The 20,080-nt window shown below is 47.3% G+C and overlaps 1 long non-coding RNA gene across 1 annotated transcript; it reads right to left on the bottom strand.

Annotated features, from left to right (window-relative positions):
• Positions 1-14,687: 14,687 nt before the first annotated feature.
• LOC112977167 lies at positions 14,688-18,398 on the bottom strand. Its single transcript, XR_003257343.1, has 3 exons — positions 18,320-18,398; positions 17,585-17,774; positions 14,688-15,413 (listed from the first exon to the last, which is right to left on the bottom strand). It is a non-coding gene; the product is annotated as an uncharacterized LOC112977167 (long non-coding RNA).
• Between the last annotated feature and the right edge of the window lie 1,682 nt (positions 18,399-20,080).

Here is a 20,080-nt window from a genome sequence, read left to right as displayed (position 1 = left end):
GTTTCAGACTCCCGGCTCCCAAAGAGCCAACTCTTCACTCCTCTTGTCAACTCACATGTTCTCCTCCCCACCCCCAAACAAAAGTGTTAGCAAGTGGCTCAGACATCCCTAGTGGGGAGGGGAAAAAAAAAAAGAAAGAAAAAAAAAAAGAGAGAGAGGACTCAACGGGTGCCCTCTGGCCCTGGCGTTCACATGCCACGCATATGCAAGTAAATCACATTCTTTACCCAGGCAATGGCACATTGTTCTGGTTAAAGCCGTTTGCATTTCTGCCTTCCAGCACAGGGAGCTTGGGAGGGGAGGACATTTGGAGTAGGTGCAGCTCGAGTTAAAGCTCTGAGGTAATGGGACCGCAGCATTGGCATGGTCACAATTTCACAGAAGAAGAGTTACCACCAGCTGGTGTAATTAAGAGGGTGTGCCCAGAAAACAAACTTCAGGGAGGGAGAAACCTGAAGCAAAGACAGTTCAGCCTGAGGAACACTGCAGCCAGAAAAAGCTGCAGGGAGGGCTCTAGAGGCCAGACATCATCCACGACACTGGTCCGGAGCAGGCACTGCCTTCGTGTYGGCCCTCCGCCCCGCGACAGGGACATTCTCTAGCCTCTGCCGGGGGCACCAGCAAGGCTCAGCACAGCTCCCCTGGGACCACTGCCAAGCTCTTGCTCCTGAACAGAGCGAGCGCAGCATCGKGGCCTGCACATGAAGGAGCAAAGTCCAGTAGTAGAGAGGAAGGGAAGAGGAGCAGAAGCTGGATTTTGGTGCACGCCCAGGCAGCAATAGCACAAACGTGATTGACTGAAGCCTAACCTTGAACCTGGGAACCCTGACAAGTCACCACCGCAAGGGCAGCACAAGCAGCTTAACTCTGCCAGGCCCACATCCTTCATCACTGCCATGGGAGGCTGCCACACTGCTTTACTGTAATGCCCCAAGGCGGACATGATCAGCCTGGGTGCAAAACCGTGGGAGAGACACGGCTAAAGGCTCTTCCCAACACGAGCGTGGCAGAAAATGAAGCAATTGCTGCCTGCCATATCCAGAAACTCCTACAGCCCTGGCTGAACACTCTCCTCACTAACAGGGCTAGAAACAGCAAAGCGCAGGACTTAGCTCTTGTTGTCTTCATTCAAGCACCTCTCCTAATCTGCCCTTATCGGCATCTTCTCCACCTCAGCCCACATAACTACTCTCCTCACTCATTCTCGAGGTGCTGCTCCCCGTCAGCCCCCAAAACCAAGGGAAAAGGGCGCTAAAAGCTCTCTCCTCGGCAGAGTTTTGCACCAGAACAGAGGACGGCCAGAGACCGCACACCTTATTGAAGTCACAYGGAAAGTGGAAAAATGTGGGGGCTGGCTGGGCCTCAGTTCCCCCGTCTCAGCACCAGCAGCTGTGCCGAGTGCGATCGAGACAAACGTGCTAGAGCCCGGCAGGCGCTGGGCACGGGCAGCAGCGGCGGCAGCACAGCTGCAGCTGTGCTCGGCTGGCGGAGGGGAAGCCCAGCTCCCCAACAGGCGAAACCTCTCCTTGAGCAAAGCCAGCACCCACGGGAACAGGGGAGCAGAGGCCGGCGCATTCGACACTGAGCGTCCCCCCACGGTGCAAGTCGGACGAGGTTACGCCCCTCGACCCGGAGCACAGGAGAGATCGCCAACTTCCCCGCCTGGTCCGGAGCAAAACGGCCCGCGCGCCCACCCTGGCCCCGCCACTGCGCCGGAGCGGCCCGGCCCRGAGCTGGAGGAAGGAGGCTGTGATGCCATTTGTTTTCTTTGTAACGCTGGAGCTAGAGGACAATCGCGCTCAGCTTGCCAAAACCCGCAGCGCCTTGGCGGGTCAGGTGATGGGAGCAGAGGTAGAACAAGGCGCTGGCATTGTCTCAGCTGGCAGCCAGGGAACAAAGGGCCTTTTCTGCGCGGCCGGAGCACGGGGAGGAAAAAGGTACGCACAGAAACTATTGTGTCCTCCGCGCGCGCAGCAGAGCACGAGAAGGCGCGTTCTGTTCTCCGCCRGGCGTCCTTTCAATTCATCATTTATGAGCTTTGATCAAACCCTACGGAGCACTTGCTGCTTGGGGGGGGGAAATAAAAAAAATTTTAAAAGCCTCCTTTACAGTGATCAGAAAAACAAAAGCAGTTTAAAAAAAAAAAAGACATGGGATGCATCTGCTTTCTTTATCCCCCATTGCTGGACTACTGGTACTAAAAGGCACTTCACACAAACAACAATGAAATGTTTATATTCTCCAGCAAGAAAAAAAAGGGGGCGGGGGGAGAAAAAAAAAACAACAGACATTCTTGTAGTTTAAATCCCACCAAATCACTCTTGCCCTCAACATGCTTACTATTATTCTAGGTCTTCAAGCTAACTTTGCAGCTTACAAATCAAAGCAAGCTTCAGAACTCATGGCTGAAAGGAGCCGTACTTTACTCAAACAGCTTTAAATATATATATATATTCCAAGCATGTTGCTGCACCCACAGCCAGCTTGGTACGCACGCTGCCAAGTACAGGGATCCTGACCTGCTCACATCCACAGGTATGGCAAGGATGCAGGTTTCAAYGCCTGCCATCACTGTCTCTGAAAAGAGCAGCACCTCTCTTCATACACCTATCTTTAGCCTAGATTTTCCTGTACCTTTGTCAAGTCTCAGGGATCAGGAAGGCAACTGGCCTCACAAAACATTTCCATCAACAAGTATGTCAGGATTTGTCACCATTCTGGAACATTGGTAAGAAAAACAGGGCAGAAACAGGCACATGGAAAGAGCAACAACAACAACGCTACATTTGGAAGTTTCACACACGTACATGTTTTCAGTGCACACAGGGAAAATAACCTAGCACACAGACTCGCAATGGCAATTGAGAAGCCCAAAGTTTGAAGCTGGAAGAGGCCAAATTATTGAGCAGCTTGTAAAAAGTCTGGAACAACATTACAGCAAGCAGGAGCAAGCGCTTTCTTTGTATGCTTGTTTCAGCATTGACCAAGGGTTGCATGCGGGGAGTGAAAACTTGCAAAAGCACTAAGTTAGCTGAAGCAGTGTTACAGAAGGGCAAAGGAAATCTGAGAGCTGAGATTCCCACCCTCGTTTGAAGGCACATGCCACATCTCCCCACTAGCAGCACAGCTGGGTGCCGGGCAGCAGCAGCCAGTCCCTGCAGGGGGTCTTGCATCCCCATCCGTCACACACCTCACTCCTATGGTGAGGAAGGACGCTCCTCACCCCCTCCTTAGGTTAACAAATCATGAGATAACTTAATATGTTCTATAAGAATAAAACACTTCATCTTTTTACAACAACACTGCAAGAACCCAGCTTGAAAGAGGAAACCTGACCCAGTGGTTTTGACTCCCCCTGCTAACATGAGTCATGCTGAATAGCCTCACTGCATGCTCTTTGCCCAGGGGGGCAGTTATCTGCAAAAGAACATAACATTTTGGTAACTGAGATCCAACACTGAACATACCCAAAACAACCAAATAAGGTGTCGAATTCTTTACTCACTGGACGTTTTGCTTTCGCATCCCTTGGAGTAGAAAGATCAGGAAAACAAACCTCCTCTAAGAAAGGGTCTGCCTCACTGAATTAAATGTCTGTTTCTCTACAGGGAGCATAATAATTGCACCGAGACCTCACTCACGCAGAGACAGTCAAACCAACAGGAAGGAAAAATTAAAAATTAAAGACCTGTATTTTAATTAAGTCATATGGAAGTCAAGAATAATAATGGAGGCACCCATGGCTATAGGAGACCCCAAGTGCAAGAAAGGAGCTGTGGCAGGAAGAGTCTGGCTCACTAAACAGGTTACCCTTGTCCAAATTGAAGGCCATGAAAAACTGCTCCTAGAGGCAATGTTTCTTTCCAGGAATGCTCTCCTCTTTGAGGTCTGTAAACTTCAATAAACTGAGGGACATAAACAAGGAATTGGACTCCTTTTGGTTCCTGGTCAGATCCATATGACCCAGATTACTTTAGCGTTTCAGGACAGCACGCAGCCTCCTTCCCTGGCACTTTCAACTCCAGCTTTGAGTGTTTTGCTCTGAGCTGACACTTTACGCACAAGTCGGTCCCAAAATAAATTGTGAGCCACTTGAAGGAGAAGTGGAGGGAGACGCCCGCCTACACTCACGATCTTCCAGACAAACATAACCRTTCTGCATATAGCTGAGCGGGCGTTTAGGCAGGCGAGGACTGAACGAGAAGCCCTGCACGGCATTTTTCCAAGACAGCTGCTTGAGCAAGGTATGAACGCTTGCAGCATGCAACCAACTGCACAAGCAGTTTCTTATGCCTGTTTTGCACATGTTGAGGAGGATAAACACAACACGTGCACGTACTAGTTATTGCACTCACCACCCTCCAGCAGGGCTCTGTGCTGGCCTAGGACAATTAGCTCAAGGAGAAAGTGGAGGAGCAGAGATGGCCTCTAATGTCACTGAGGTATTACAGGGGGGCCTCTAGGAGAGAGCATCAATGGTAGAACCACTGCTCTTCCAGCAGTTTCACTTTCCAAAACTTATGAGCTAATTTCCTCATGTGATTTCACGTCCGTCCCATTCTCAAGCTAGGTCCGAGGCAGGTACGTATTAAATGGGGAGGTAGAGAGGTCAAGAGCCCCAATTTCTGTCATGCCAGAAACATAACTCGGGCAACTGGCAGAGGAGCATTGTGGTCCCATATTAGCCTCTGCTTATTTCTCCTTCATTCACACCTACAACTAAGACAAATGGCAACCTCCAGTCAGCTGTTTTGGCTCCATTGGAGCCATTGGAGTAAGCTTCAAGAAGCCAGGAAACAAAATTGCAAAGCAAGTATTTTCATTGTTCTTGTGCTGAAGGATCTTGAAAGCCACTTCCAGTGTTAACACAGAGAATTAAGCTCTTAAGATTGTAGAGACTAAGATCCACAGAAATGTTGTAGCCAGCAGTTCTTGTTCAAACAGGTAAGAGGATGGGAGATTATTTTACGCAACAGGCCTTCTACCCAGGACCTAACAAGGACACACACATGCACAGTCAGCTGCTATCCTTTTACAGTTGAAATACTGTCCTGCTCACTTCAGATATATTGCAAATATACCTGCTCCAAAATGAGCAAGCAAAGTGGGAGGGAAGGGGGTGTCAACATTTTTCAGATGTGCATCATTGTGAAAAGCTCCTAGAGTTTTGCATAGGCATGTTTGCTATTTGAGGAGTACCAGACAGTTAATATGACCAAGGATTAAAGCACATCTGAGCTTAGATACTCCAAGCCAACATATCACTTGGAAAATGCAGAGATCTCCTCCTTCAGTGGGCCAAGGCATTGCTGGCTGGCTCAAGGGGCTTTACCCAAGGCAGGCAGGAACTGGGATCCCTGCAAGCCAAATAGCTCTGGCTCACAAGACGTAGAGTCTACATATTCCATTGGCACGTCTCAGCTCTTAACACTTGAAAAGTCAGGAAAGGAAAGGGCTTTACCAAGGCACAGCAACACTGGAGAAACCCACAGGAGTTAAAGCTACATCTCCACAGCTCCACATACTCTTCAGATAGAAGAGAAAAACTTCTCGTGCAAACTGGCAGTTGTGTCACACCATGTTCTGACTACCTGATTGAGACCTGAACTACTCCAAGTCCCATTGGCAGGAAACGGTTCTGTAACCTACCGCTTGGCTCTAGGCAGGCGCTCACAGCCATGGTACGGAGGAACTGCAGCTCTCTCCCTTCAAGAAATCATTTTTGAGAGCTGAAGCAGTTCTCTTCACACATCTGTTGATCTCAATTGGGATCTTAGTTCTTATACACACTGCTAAACATTTGGTTCCTTACGCTTCATTTTGATGGTTTCAAATCCCTCTACAGAGTGACTTAGAGAAAAAGCACAAAGCAGAGGTTAGGTCCATTTCTCAGTACAGCTCCAGCAGTGGTGTACAAAGGAGTGAGAACTACTCACCTGTGTGTTCACACATCTAGTTAAATACACCTCTCCTGGTTTGCCTCCTTCAAGCTCAGCRTCCAGAGCACCTGGACTACACAGAACCTGGCAAAGCGAGCCTGAATGACAGACTTCATAGTACTGGTGGATTAGGTTTGACTGATGTTTTAGAAGTTTGGGGGGAACAGGAAAGTGTTTTATTAGCTTTAAAAACTAAAGCYAGCAAATGATGAAAAGTTGATTCGCAGTTAAGATGCCTTTGACAGACTGTCAGAGAACTACATGTTCTGTATTATGAAGGACACAAACACAGCTGATAACACTAGTCGTATCAATTTAGTACCAGCTGTGGTAACCAAATGTACCAGTGGCCAGTGAACAAGCAGTGAGACAGAGACAGAGCTGGAATAGCCATGTCCATCTGACCAAAGGCCAACAGTAGCTTGTGAGTCTAACAAGCTCGCACCGGACATCACGCACTGCACTACCACCTCTTGCACAGAGAGCCTTGCAGCACTGAAATTTCAGTCTCCCGTTTGAGCACCTAATGAGAGCAGTCAAAGCAGCACATGCTGGGGAAGGGAAACCTCGGATGTGGGCTAGTCAGACGGTTTCTGTTGCCAGGGCTTCATTCCTGGGGAGAGGGCAAGCTCGCCACCACACACCTTGCAGATCAGAATACAAATGTACACCAAATTACGAGCAAACTAATCATGACTAAAACCAAAGGGAGCCTCCAAAGGGAATAAATAATAATAATAATAATAATAATAAAGAAACGGGGTAAGGGATGAAAAGGAGAGGCTTTCAGCTGGAGCACACCCAGCAGCCGTCCCCTCCCCAGCTCACCCCTCTCACATGCCCTCCTTATGCAACCTGCCTTCTCCTCGCACGCCTCCCGCCCCAGGCGGCAGTGCTTGTCACACAGCAGGCTGATCGCTGGGATCAGCTATTCCAGGCATGCCATGGAAGCGCTCTCCTTGCCCGGCAGAAGCTGTTCCCAGCTGCCCCTGGAGCCTCCGGGACTATCTGGAGCTGCACAAAGTGACCGGCTGATGAGAGGGACCATCAGAGCTAGAGGCTTCCTGAACGGTGCACAGCTTGCTGCAAAGGGCAGAGCGGCACGTCTCTGCCTTCGTTTGTACCAGCATCCCCCTCCCAAGCCGAGGCGCTGCAGCCAGCCACGAGAGCAAAGGCGGCACCCAGCCCTCCAGCACTCCGAGGGGTTTCTCGCAGAGGTAGGGCAGGTCTTTCAGGCACTAGCCAGCGTGATAAAAGGGTTAAAGAGAAAACCTCAAGGCATGCTTTCTCTCCAGCATGTGCCTTGCCTGCATGCTATCCCCCCCCCCCCATCACGTCCGTTTCTCGACCCTGAGCACGGCAGCCCCAAACAGGGCAGGCTGCATCAGGCAGGGAGCTGTAACATCTCCGCAGCAACTGGGGCTGGCAGAGCTGGCATGTGACCCAGGCCGCTGCACCCCCGCAACAAATGAGACCACGCTCCTTCGCCAGGCTGCCTCTTCCCTCCTCATCCCCCCTCCGGAGCACGTCAGACGGCAAACTCAAGGATGTCAAGGATTCAGTTCTCTGAACGGCCRCTTCCCTAGCAACCCCCCTGCCAGCCTCACGCCTGCGCGCACTCGGCAGCGAGCGGCCCTCGGCGCGTCCGAGCAGAGGCGCATTCAGAGGGCAGTCCTTTGCCAGCCAGCCTGATTTGGTCCTTTCTCCAGCACCTTCCTTTCGAAAGTAGGAAGCGCAGGTCTCCAGCAGTCTCTCACCTGGCTGCTTTCAAAATGCTTTCCGTTCCCATCGCTGAACGGCCCAGAGCGACAGCTTGCTGCCATGCCACCCCGTCCGGTGCTCTCTGTGCACCCCGGTTAGCCCACTCGGTACCCCAGGGAAACACCTCAGCCCCAGGCGCTGCAGAGGCAGTCTCTTAGGCCTGCAAATCAACAGAGGCCAGGGCTCAACCTGCAATCTGCTATCTTTCCCTCTTGTCTGTAAATCAGCCATCAAAAGCCCCACCTAGAGGAAAATCTACRCCAACAGGTGCCTTGACAGAAGAGCTTGTAGCTGTGAGTTCAGTTCTGCTCGGGTTACTTGTCGCTGTGCTCTCTTCATCGCAGGAGTGCAGGACTAGGAAGCCTTCAGCTGGGAAAGCAGGCTAGGAAAAAAGGATGGATTCTCTCTCTCTCCACAAATCAGAGCTTCTTCTTGGGCCTGAACAATTTGCCATCTCTCTGCCTTATTTCTCTCCACTTAGAGCAGCTTCCATGACACCTTCTGATACACAGGTGAGCTGAACAGCCTGTCACTGCAGAGAACAGACAGGCTCACACCATGGGTCGCATCAAATTACTTCTCACTCAACCATCCCTGAATGCTGCCCAGTTCAGCAGTGACAGTCAGACATGCTATTCTCCCAGACAAAGCCAAGATCCTGACGGCACGCAATCCTTAAGATCTGGTGCTTCTCTGAAAGATAACCATGTTTTATTACTCTGAATAAACAGACTTTCTAAAAACTGTAGTGGGAGAATAAAAGCTCGCTTTTCCCTTGCTGACCCAGATGGACCCAAGGCAGCAAAGCCTGGGCAGGTTGTCCATTCCAAACAGACCGTCATACTGTAACCCTGATTTAAACCAGTTGCATTCAGTGCACAATGAGCAGAGTTTTGTTTGCAAAGACTACAATACAGCCTGAAAAAAAAAAACAAGACAGGAGGACCACATAGGTGTAATTTAGAGCCCGTGTCTTACTGAGAACCCAAGATGTCCTGTAAAGACAGAAGCAGCCAGGGCTAGCAAAAAATATTTCTGAACTTTGAGGGTACATTTGGTATTAGCCAGAACAGGAATCAAATATGCAAAGCATCCTGCTGACGGGCTTGCTTTCAGGCTAGGAAAAGAACACTTCACAGATCCCAATGCTGTTCTCATTAAAGCAAGTCTGTCAAAGCCTGCCATTCTGGCCATCTTCCAGATCAGGCACGTGCTACCAACCACCCCAGTATCCCTGCAGAGCTGATGGTCTACACTGTTCCTTGACTTACCCCATGTTTAACATTGCCTCTCTCATTCCCTGACCCCAGAGAGGAATGGGAAGACAGTCTGAGATATCAGAATTCATCACATAGTTTTTTGTACAATTCTAATTGGGCCTCAAGCACAGGAAGATTATTTAGCACTAGAATGTATGATTTTTTTCTGGCACACACAGGTTCCAAAAATACATCACTAGTAATCTGAACTACTTGGGGCAGCAGGACAGCAAAGGGGAAGTCGTAACTCCAAAGCCCAATGTATTCAACAGCAGGTCAGAAGGAAAGTCAAGAGAAGTATCAGCTCCACGACAAGCAAATCCTGCAGCCATATCGAACACCCTGCGCAACACTCGCAACGCCTCAGCCATTTGCTCTGGCAGCACCATGGCACGCAGAAGCCGGAGACGTGCAGCACTGCATCGCTCCAAGCCCCACGACACCATCTCATCCCTGCACGGCTGCTTTGAACAGGGGATGGCAGTTCTGACAACCCATTTGCTTTCTGGCCACAGCTCAAAGGATGTTTCCAAGTCAAATATATTAAAATAGTTATAAAAGGGAGGTTCTTTTTTTCCCTAGCAGCATTGTATTTGGATTTGAACAGTGCCAGTTCTTACAAGGCAACAACACACGGCTGACAAAGTAGGCTACATCAGTGCTAAATATAATTCACAAAAAACTCCAGATCCTGCCTCCAAAAGTGCTGAACTCCCTTCAGGATTAAACATGTTGGAAGCACTGGTTAGTGTTCCCTCAAACGGAAACAGTTACATGTAGGGAAAAGCAGCTAAAACTTACTGTCCCTTGCAGATCTCTCTCCTACGTAAGGAAGTGGCAAACTAAGTGCAGCTTTGCAATATTAACAGTGATCAAAAAAAAAGCTGAAATGGCAAAAGCATTCTGCTCAGCTTGCGAGAAAAGTAATGCCTCTTGATGCCTTTGGTTGAGGCTGCATTGCATTCCCGCCCCTATCCCTTGCATTTCTTCCATCAGATATTCTGGGCAGCACTTGCTCATTTGCAGACTGTCTGCTACAGTGCTCAAAAGCACAGATAAGCTGGGAGGGAGATCACAAAAGAACAGGACTAAGGGAGCTGGTGGGATTTTAAAAAGGCAAATAGTTAGCCGCATTAGCTACTTTGATGCGAAGAACTAAATGGCCTTATGAACAACCACCACTACTGCCAGGGAAAGAATGTTAGTGGTAAATAGAAGCAATAGTTGTAACTTCCAAAACCAGCCAAACTTGACTGAAAAGTATTACAGATGGTGCAGTGGCTAGCCCACTGTCAGGCAAAACACAAGCTCTGCGCTGAAGGCCTTAGAAAGTCCAGAATCAGCCAAAAGTGTGCTAATGAACAGAGAAACTAGGATCTCTCATAGTCTTCAAAGCTGGCTTGTGGAGGTTGACAGGACTGTGTGATTCCTCTTCCTCCAGCTCTGAGGAGACAGGTATTTGGACAGGAAGGAATCTGCATCACCAAGCTGGCCCTACAGGTCGGGGGAGCCGCCGGGAGGAAAGGCATTTGCAGACCGTTGCAGCAGGGCTTGCAAACGGCTCAGGTTTTCAGAGCACTTCTGACCTACTCTCAAATAAGGCAGCTTCCTTTAAGGAAGCAGCCAGTCCCCAGATGATCTCAAAATGTCTCTCAACAATACTTAAAACATGTCTTTTTTTTYCTTCTTCTCCAGTCTCTCTCTTCATATCTAAATATACCCTGTATGTGCTACTTTAAAGAGCCGCTATTGAAAAAAACATTGTTGAAAAAAACAGTTGTTTTCTTTTCTTTAAAAAACTCATGATTGAGATTTCACTGCATTCCTCATGGGAAAAGGGGGGAAACCTGGCCACTCACACATGCCATCTTTCCTGAAAGCTTATACCACCTTTATGGTGGGGGGATGGGGGGGAAGGGGAAAAGGAATCATAGTTTTTACTAAAGGAGTTCAGAAAAGCCAGCAGTGCCAAATGTTTGCAGTGGCAGGCAGAATGCAGTGATTTGCTCTGGAGAAACATTTGCATTTGCTTAATATCCTAATCCTCTTCAGCAGCTGTCAGAAGCTGAGCTGGCAAGCAGAGATTCAATATTATTTAGATATTACATTTCTTCAGCATCATTGCTGGTAATATTTAATTCCTGAAAGTAATAAGGGACCAGCAAAGCAACCCAAATGCCTGGACCTGTTAGTCAAAATTGTCAAGAATATTTTAATAAATATCTGACTGACTTATGTAAATAGGCAAACCAGTAATCCATGATGGACATAAGGTGCTCTGAGACCCTGGTCTTCACTGCACAGAATTAGTTCCAGAACCCTGTAATAATTTTAATGTTGAAGATAAGCAATGAAAGAAAAAAAAAGTCATTTATAATGAGCTTGGTCCCCATAACCTTTTAACAGGCCTAGAAGTTCCTGCTGAACTGAGATTCATCAAGATAAACTACGGATGTTCTAAGAGAACCAAGCACAGTACAAACAGATGGAGGTAAACGAGGCACGAACAAATGGAGGCTGGATGCGAGGTGGCTGTTCCTCAGCAGGAAATTAAGGCTCACTGCTGGGAGGGGGTACGTAGGAGCCCATCAAGCAGGAAAATAGAGTCACTCCATTTGTGAACAGGACCACRCTGTGAGATCACGCATCTCTACAACTCTACACGCAACTCTACAGCCAGGCCAGTCTCAAGTTCCTGAAAAGGTGCTCTTCTAAATACCTTTACTTGATGCAATCAGCTAACGCCAACATGACTAGGAGTGAAGAACAGCATCAGCATTGTCCTGCGGTCAGTACTCAGGTTTAGGGATGAGGCAGGGAGCACCCTGAAGCAGGTGCACATACTCAGGCTGCCAAGGAAACTTCTGTCACAGAAACGGTTCAGGATCATCAGTGGGGATGGAACAGGGACAAGCTATCTGGTGTCACAACATTATTTCAACCTTCAGGATGGGATGTATCCTTCATTTTATACCTCTGTGACTCAAAGGACCACATCCAACCTCCAATTTTTGCCGCACTGACTACAGGTATTATTATTCAGAGCCTATGGCTACTCATATATGAAATGTATTTACATACTCTTTATGTTTATGATCAGGAGCACCAAGCTCAGATTTCCACCCATATCCTCAAATACACTAATAAGCAAGTGATCTACTAAAAACTATACTTTTTAAAGCACCTAAATGTTCCACATCTGGCATATCAAGCTGAGATTTAAAAGGATGATACAAGAAGTTCTTATTTTCCAGTACCTGTAAAACTAAATCTTTTCCTCTGTGCCCATCCATTACAGAGCAATCCAAATCCTGCATCCTTCACGCTCTTTTCCTTTGGAGCCTGGGCGCTTAAACTGAAGCTGCGACGAGAGCACCTTTTCACATCTTATGAATGGCAGAGCAATACCTCCCATTTTAAGATTTCATATGCAATTTTCATGAGGTCTCCTAGGCCGTGGTTTGGCATCATCTTCAGCACCAGGCTAGACATGTCCACAATCAGCAAAAGTTTGTGGACCACAAGGAATGTCACCACAAGAGCAGAAAGCCACAGAAAGATTTCATTGTGTGCCCCTTCCAACAGGTTTTTAACACTGTTTCAGCAGCTGAAAGGAAATAACTGAGCACAAATATAAAACCCTGCAATTGACCTTAAAATGTTATCGATATGGCACACTCAATTCAAAAATCAATCTGCACAGCTTAATGCCAGTAGGGTATAGGACAAGAGTAAAGCTTCAGAAAACACGGGCATGAACTCAGAAGTGATTAGGAGACGATACGGCCATTTTAGCCCTAGCGGATTCACAGTTTTCTCACAATACAGGCACCCCCCTCTTCAGAAGCACGTCTCTGAAGAGATCACATTTCCCTAACACAGAGAGGGAGAACCAGAAAAGCCCAGGGTTTCCAGGGCTCTGGCTCCTGACCCAGGGCAGTCTGAGCTCTCCAGAGAGCCAGTGTGGATTTGCTACCACTCCCCAGGTGTTTATTTTGAGCCTTCATTTCCCCTACTGTGAAGCAAAGGTCAGCTCACAGCAAGCACCTCAAACCTGGCTGAAGGAAAACATTAGAGCCAAGGAGAGTGCATGCTACAACTCTGTTACCAAGAGATCTTCATTTATTGCATATATGAGAATTATCAATACATATATATATGTTCATACAAAGTACTAAGCCACGTCTCTGCTTCCACACCTGAATCTGCAAGAACACTGCAGAGACAGATGGACCCCAGTGACTGATATGCAGCAGGGTCCTCTGGTTGCAGATGTGCTGTCTCGAACACAGGTTAGCATCTCCTCACAGCAGCTCCTCTTAGGGGGCTGGTGGAGAGTGTGAATTTACTCATAGGAGGAAAGCTCATGCAATAGCTTGGAAAATGTGGTATCATTTTGAAACGAGGACAGCCCAGGAGACTGTTAGCAGGAACAGCAGCAGCCTGTTGGCAGAGGAAGGAAAGCAAAGAAACAAAAGCTAGAGACAGAGCATGAACTCTCTATTTAGCTGTTCATGAGACAGGAACTATAGGAGACAAGTTGAAGCTCCCCRACAATGGAGCATTGCTCACTCCCAAGCTACACCAAATTCTGCCTTTAGACTGGTACAAAGGCAGACTGGTATTGCGATGTCCCAGATGCCAATAAATCTGTTTCAGCTTATCTGTAAACAGATGCTGGTTCTTGCTATTGCTTTGCTTCAATCAGCCCCTCACCAAACACTGGCAGTACTGGAGCATGGTAACTGCGACAGAACACGGCACGCCTGCAGCTTCCAGACACTGGGCTTTGTTAGGCATCGTAAGGAGCAAGAAATCACAAAGATCCAATAGGAAAGGGAGACGCAAAGCTGCCCCATTCAGTGGGGAGGGCCAGGGGAGGGCTACCAAAACATGTCTTTGGACAACGTACCAGAGAGCTGCAGCAGGCAAGACTGGATAATCCTGATGCTTCAAACATTAGTAAAGCTTTTGTCTAGCGCTTCCTTTATTGTATCCCAGCTTTCAGATCTTTCTGCAAAACAGTGCAGGGAGAGCTAAGGAAAACTAACTAGGTACCCATTCTCAGGGACACATCTAACATATCCCCCCACTATGGAACTACCCTGTCCCAGATATTTCCCATCTGCATCAAACTTAGAAGTCACAAGTAATAAAAATGTTTTCAGAGCTTGGTAAAAATCATAGTCAAGTGTCCTCAACAAAATCTTCTTTGCTACCACATTCTGATCCCCTGGCTATTGGAACTGCAAATCTGTTCAGAGACACTTTAACAAAGAAGTGTCATTAAAAATGTATTTGCAGCTGTGCATTTTTCTCTTCAGGCATATGATTGTGAATTATACCTCAGCACGTCCTTGTAGAAAAGAGGTGGGCTGTCAGGGGGATGAGAAGGGGGAGAGGAAAGAAAGGAATTTCTTTTGAACAAAGGAGCTCCAAGAAACTGATACAACTTTGCTGGAAGCTATTCCCAGCCCACTCAACATTTTTGATTGTATACAGACATACCAGAAGCCCAACAAGGGGCATTTTTCCCAGCTAAAATATGAGCCATCAGCAAATCTGACCACCACCAGAGAGAAATATGACAACCTAGTGGAAGCAAGGAATAGCAAAGTGAAATCATTTTATGGTTGTCCTAGATCAAGAGCTTCTTCCGAGAGCTCACCATGGTGGCTGCCTTGCACATGTGCCCAGCATCTAGCATACTGCTCGTCAGGAGTTAAGCAAAGCAGGATTCCTGTGCAGTTGGTTGTTTTATTGTCAGGGCAGGATCGTTAACACAGCACTTACAAGTACACAAGATAACAAGGCACCTTTCCCCGCCTCCCTGGAAGTCCTGTGCAGAACTATTTGACTTTACCAATATGCACCAGATAGCTTTATGGTGACCCACTCTGCAGGAAAGTGTGCGCTGACTCCAAGTCTGCTGAGATGTCAAGCACTGCACATTTCTTTCATTGCTTGAAACCTCAGCAGTGGCTGGTGGCAATGCTGTGAGAGGCCAGGAGAGAAGTAAATGGCACAGGCACGCAGGAGACAGCATACATCTGGGACCTTGGCAAGGTCAGGGTAACCTACTCACAATCCAGCTCTGGACCAGAGCCTGTACTTGAGCACTTGAGTGCAGCAGGTTTCTTCAATCGGAGATCCTCGTGAACACTAGCAAGAGTATAGAGGCAGAAGCACTGCAAACCTGGCTACTCTGTCCTGCAGGAGAGCAATGCTGCAAAGCAAACCTAAGCATCCAAACACAGACGCAGCAGATGCACTTCAAAACTCGAGGCCACCAGCATCTATGCAGGGCACCAAGAAGAACATGCACATGGCTCCATCTCTGCTACAGAGAGCGAGGGACAGGCACCAGCAAGCTGGCCTTGTACCGCAGGTGCAGTGGGAGTGTAAACACAGCCATTCAGCACTGCCAAACTGCATGYACATTTAGGTTATGATCCTGGAACAAGGAAACAATTGGATGAACAGCATAAACTTATCATGGAGGTTTTTTAAGGACAAACTGCAGGATCTGCCATTTACACGTCAGAGAAACATTAGCATGCTGACCAAAGGCTGAACTGAGAGAATCCACCCCTATGAAATCCCTTCTCCCTGGAAAAAGCTCTACCCACTTATTTGAACTAAGCACTTGCTAGGCTTCTCGCCTTCAAGCACATCCCCAAGGGCCAAGGGTAGAAGAATCACCACAGTTTTGTCTCAATGAGCAGCTTTACACATCAGCTGCTGAACACTAAATGTTAGGAGGAACAAATCCTCGGATCTTCTTTGGTATCTGCATGGTAACTTGGATCCCTGCTAGGAACATGCTACTCATGCTGAGCATGAGTAGGCAAAGCTCATCCAAGTACTTGGGGACACTCAAAGTCTATTCATGAAGCAAGGGCAATTCTTGAAGCAAGGACAAAGCCTACATTAATGGCCTTCAACAAGCAAAATAAAGCAGAACCCTGGCAGAAATAAGATACAGATCCTGCCAGCCAGAAAGTAAGATCTGAGCACCTTACATTCTGGCACACTCTCAGGTACAGCATAGGAAAGAAGTAGAAGAGCAAATAAAAGGAAGTTCAGCCCCTAGCAAGCCACTAGCAACATGAAATATATATGATCCAGTTCTTGCAGTTCTCAGCTTTCCTTCCAAATCCTTCATTTTAAGGCAGTGGGTGCAACTTGATAGGTGAAGGAGCATATCATCTTTCTACCAGATAGAAAGCACGCAGATATATTTTCATGAAAGGAGACATTTTGGAATGGTCTTTTTGACACTGAAAACTATCTGTCTGAGAGGAAGAGACTGCAGAGGAAGGCTGTGGGACAGCCCCAAGGAACTCAGAGCCGACCCTGCAAACTGTAAATCAGCAGGCAGATGGATGGGTAGAAAGGGCTGTGAGAGGAGGACAGAGAGAAGAACAGGATAGAAATACTAGAGATTTATGATGAATGATGCTCTAAGAATAGCTTTCTTTTTAAAGGAAGCTCTTCCTGTTGTAGTGTATCCATTTAGTCTGAATATAGATTTAGACACTGGGGAAAGAGCACATACAGGACAGGCGACTCCTCAGTCAACTAAAAACAATTGTTCTAAAACTCCTACTAAACCTGCTCAATGAAATAGGCATCGGGGGAATAGTCAGTCTCTCAAACAGCTGTCAGGAGTAGTTTGGTAGAGCTGTTCCAACCTTCAGGCAGAGCCAGCATGGACTAGATGACCTAGTAAGGTCTTTTCAGCCATATTTTCTATTTTCATAATTTCTCTCCACCCCAAGAGGTCATGCAGATGAAAACATCAATTTAACTAATGCCAGATGGGAGGCAAGTTAAGCCATATGAATCTTTGCTTATTATATAATTACCCTCATTTCTTGTAGAAACATGGAAATGCTTACGGTCACTGGCTGGATATTTTGTGCATAAACAGTAAACATTTCTAGGCTGTTTATATTTTAAAGAAATTAAGCACACATGGTTTTGACCACATGGTACATTTAAGAAAAAAAAACAAGCCTAATTTTGAAGCTATGACAGGAGGTTGAAGACACCAAACTCCCACAGGAGCTCAAAATAATTCTTATTAAATGTATTCATCAACACATGGTTATAGATTTACTAGGTAGAAACTTAAAATTATTTGCATTTGGTGTTAAATACACCGAGTCCTTCATTTTCTGCAGAACTCAAGGTCATGTAATTTATCTTCAAGTAACCCCAACACATCAGCAAAGCAAACTCAGTGTTAAAATGTCCAAGTTTATGTTGCTACTGAACCAGTCCACTAAGGTAAAGGGAAGCTTCAGCATTGCACACACCAAATCATTTGCCAGAACCTACACAAGGAAACGTCATTTATACAGGTAAGAGGACCAGTGAGAAACAGTTTGTTACAGATGCAGCTCTGCAAGTCATGCTCGTACTATAAAGTTATTATCAATTAAAGATCCAGTGCAGGGATGCCGAGTTCTGAATGGAGTTGGCTGTATTTATACTTGTCCCATTAGAAAGCAGGAGTACATGTTTGCATTTGTGTAAGAATTGGCATGAAAGATTCAATTACATCCCAAACAATCTCCAGTAGCTTTGGTTACACTGTTGATTATTCAAGTAAGAAAGTACCTGGCTGACAATCTCTTTGCGAAGAGACTCAGCGACACATCCTAGCTCCCAAAACCTTCTTCCCACTGGAGACCTCCAATCCTCGGAGCTAGATGGAAGAGGCAAAGCCCAAAGAAAGGGAAGACCACCTCAACTGCAACCATCTCCTCCCCTCAGCCCACTTGACAGCTCTGAAAACAGCAGCTTTGAGCTGGAAAACAAACACAAGACTTTAGACGGCCCAAGGTTTACACAAAGCTAAAAAATACAAGCTCTAACAAGGGGCTGGACTTCCCCTTCCACAGCTTGCGATTCCCACAGAGTCATTAAAAGTCATTTCCCTGACCTGAAGAGAAGCTCTAATAGAAGTGTGGTGCACACATTGGGAGCATGCAAATCCACTTTAATTCCTTCCACTTGATGCCTTTCCCACAGCAGCAATAGATTAAATGGGTTCCCTACTTCCCCACTGCTCTGTCCTCACCCTCAYACTCTGCTAGCACAACCATCTGGACAGTCATGCAGCAAAACACGGCAGAGAACTGATCCAGGTGTAATACAATCTCCCCATGTCCTCCACCCCCACCACCCAAGAAAATCCTTCTCTGATGCACTTCACTATGTGAACTCTCAAATGTTTGCATTGGTGCAAGGCAGAAGGTGCTGACAAGGAGCAACCTAAGCAGGTAGCTCACAAACAGCCACCAGACACGTATCAGCCTCAGAGGAGCTAGTAAAAGCTAGCTATAATCTTACCTGGAGTGTGTCAGGACAGTCTGCACAGCTCTATGCACATCTCAAAGAGCTCTTCAGTGAGAGAGCTATTATAGTTTTGCTGTAAGAGGCAGAGGATTGGTAAATGCTTCATATCATGCACCCGTAACTACACACTGCATAGATGGAACGGGAAAAGGGTAGGCAGTCCCAGTCCCACTGGCTCCCCACAACCTGGATACTACAACTGCTCTGCTGAGCAATTGTCCCCATTACAAGTCACTGACTTCACCTGGTTGAGGCAGCAGTGAAATCAGGACACACGTGACAATGTGAAATAAAGATTCTGCACGCACATCTGATGAGCTGGAAAGTCTGCAGGATTGTCATGAGATTAGACCCCATGCCACAGATGCCCATTTTGAGAACAGCCCCTCCAGAGGCCATCAAATCTAGCTCTGGCACAGCCTCCAGCTGAAGTGTGCTCTCCCTGAAGAAACCCAAGACTTAGTGACCTCAAATGATCCTGCTATATTTGTAAAAACGCATGTGAGGAGACGTCCTCCAACAGCCCTGCGACTTTGATGGACTCAGGAAAGGCAGCACACATCTTGTCAAGCTTCCAGCTGGAACACGGTTAAGACTTAAACCACCAGACAAGTTCCCTAAAAGACAGGAGAAAGGAGTCAGCCTCTCCAGTGTAAGAAACGGGGCTCCTTCAAAACCAAGGACCTGGACCCACAGTCCCAGAGCCAAATGCATCCAAAGAGAAACCATGCCTCCAGTGGGTACAGCAGAACCTTACAAGCTATTCACAGACCAACATTTCAAACTGTTACAAAGCTCCTCAGACTCTCACTTCTTTGGCTTCACAATGCACTGCAAAAATGCTAGATGGGCAAACTATCTTTGCCAGTAGAAAAAACACCGTTTCTCCCGAGCTGGCCCTCAGAGACTGCCAGGACAACTAGGAAACCTGGCAGTGCACTGACTGGTTGAGAAAAGTCATGTACTATAGGGAGAGGAAGGCTGGCTGGGAATGGCCTCAAGACACCCTAACTGTGAAACTGCACTCGCAGGTGAACTAACAAGAGACCACACTGCTCCACGGAAGGGCAGCCCTGACCACCTGGCTGTGTGTTCCTGCCTCTGATCCAAGTCAACACAGCAAAGCCAGACTAGCTGGTAAGAAGMAGCAGCTGGGCTGTGCACTGCACACATGCCTTTCCTTCCACAAGAAGCAGTGTGTCCGTGCAGGTTCCTCTCATAGTGCAGCCTGGCAAACAGCTGCAAGAAGGGGAATTGCAGTGGCATAAAATCCTACAAGAGCTGTTCCAAGACAAGTCATTGCCAAACTAAGATATCACTGCTTTAATGAGAACGTCCAACAAACCAACACACTCGGGACCAATGCTCTTCTCCCAGGAGACRTCATCAAAACTAAAGACAAAGAAATCCAAAACCTAAAGACTTGCATTAGAATAATGCTAAGTTCAGACTCGCACTGTAAAAATCCTCATCTGCAGTTCCTCATCCTCTTCCAGGACAGGCATGTTTCTTTACACAAATCTCCCACAAAACAGCCTAAGGCATATCAGCATATTTGTCTTGTCCCGTGACACCTCTAGCCCTGTCCCCTAACAGGCAAAAACCCTGCGCCGCTTGCTGAATGTGCCACTTTACCTGGGGTGACGGTGCCACCGCAAGTGATCTAATCCACCCGACGGCGCAGACGCCACCAGCTCCGCACAGCCTACATGCTCCAGCCTTCGCAGTTGTTCTCGCTGACCGCTGGCAGCTGTG

Source organism: Apteryx rowi, unplaced genomic scaffold (assembly GCF_003343035.1).
Source record: "Apteryx rowi isolate R43461 unplaced genomic scaffold, aptRow1 scaffold_80, whole genome shotgun sequence".
Classification (NCBI taxonomy): domain Eukaryota; kingdom Metazoa; phylum Chordata; class Aves; order Apterygiformes; family Apterygidae; genus Apteryx; species Apteryx rowi.
This window is presented reverse-complemented; position numbering and strand designations above follow the sequence as displayed.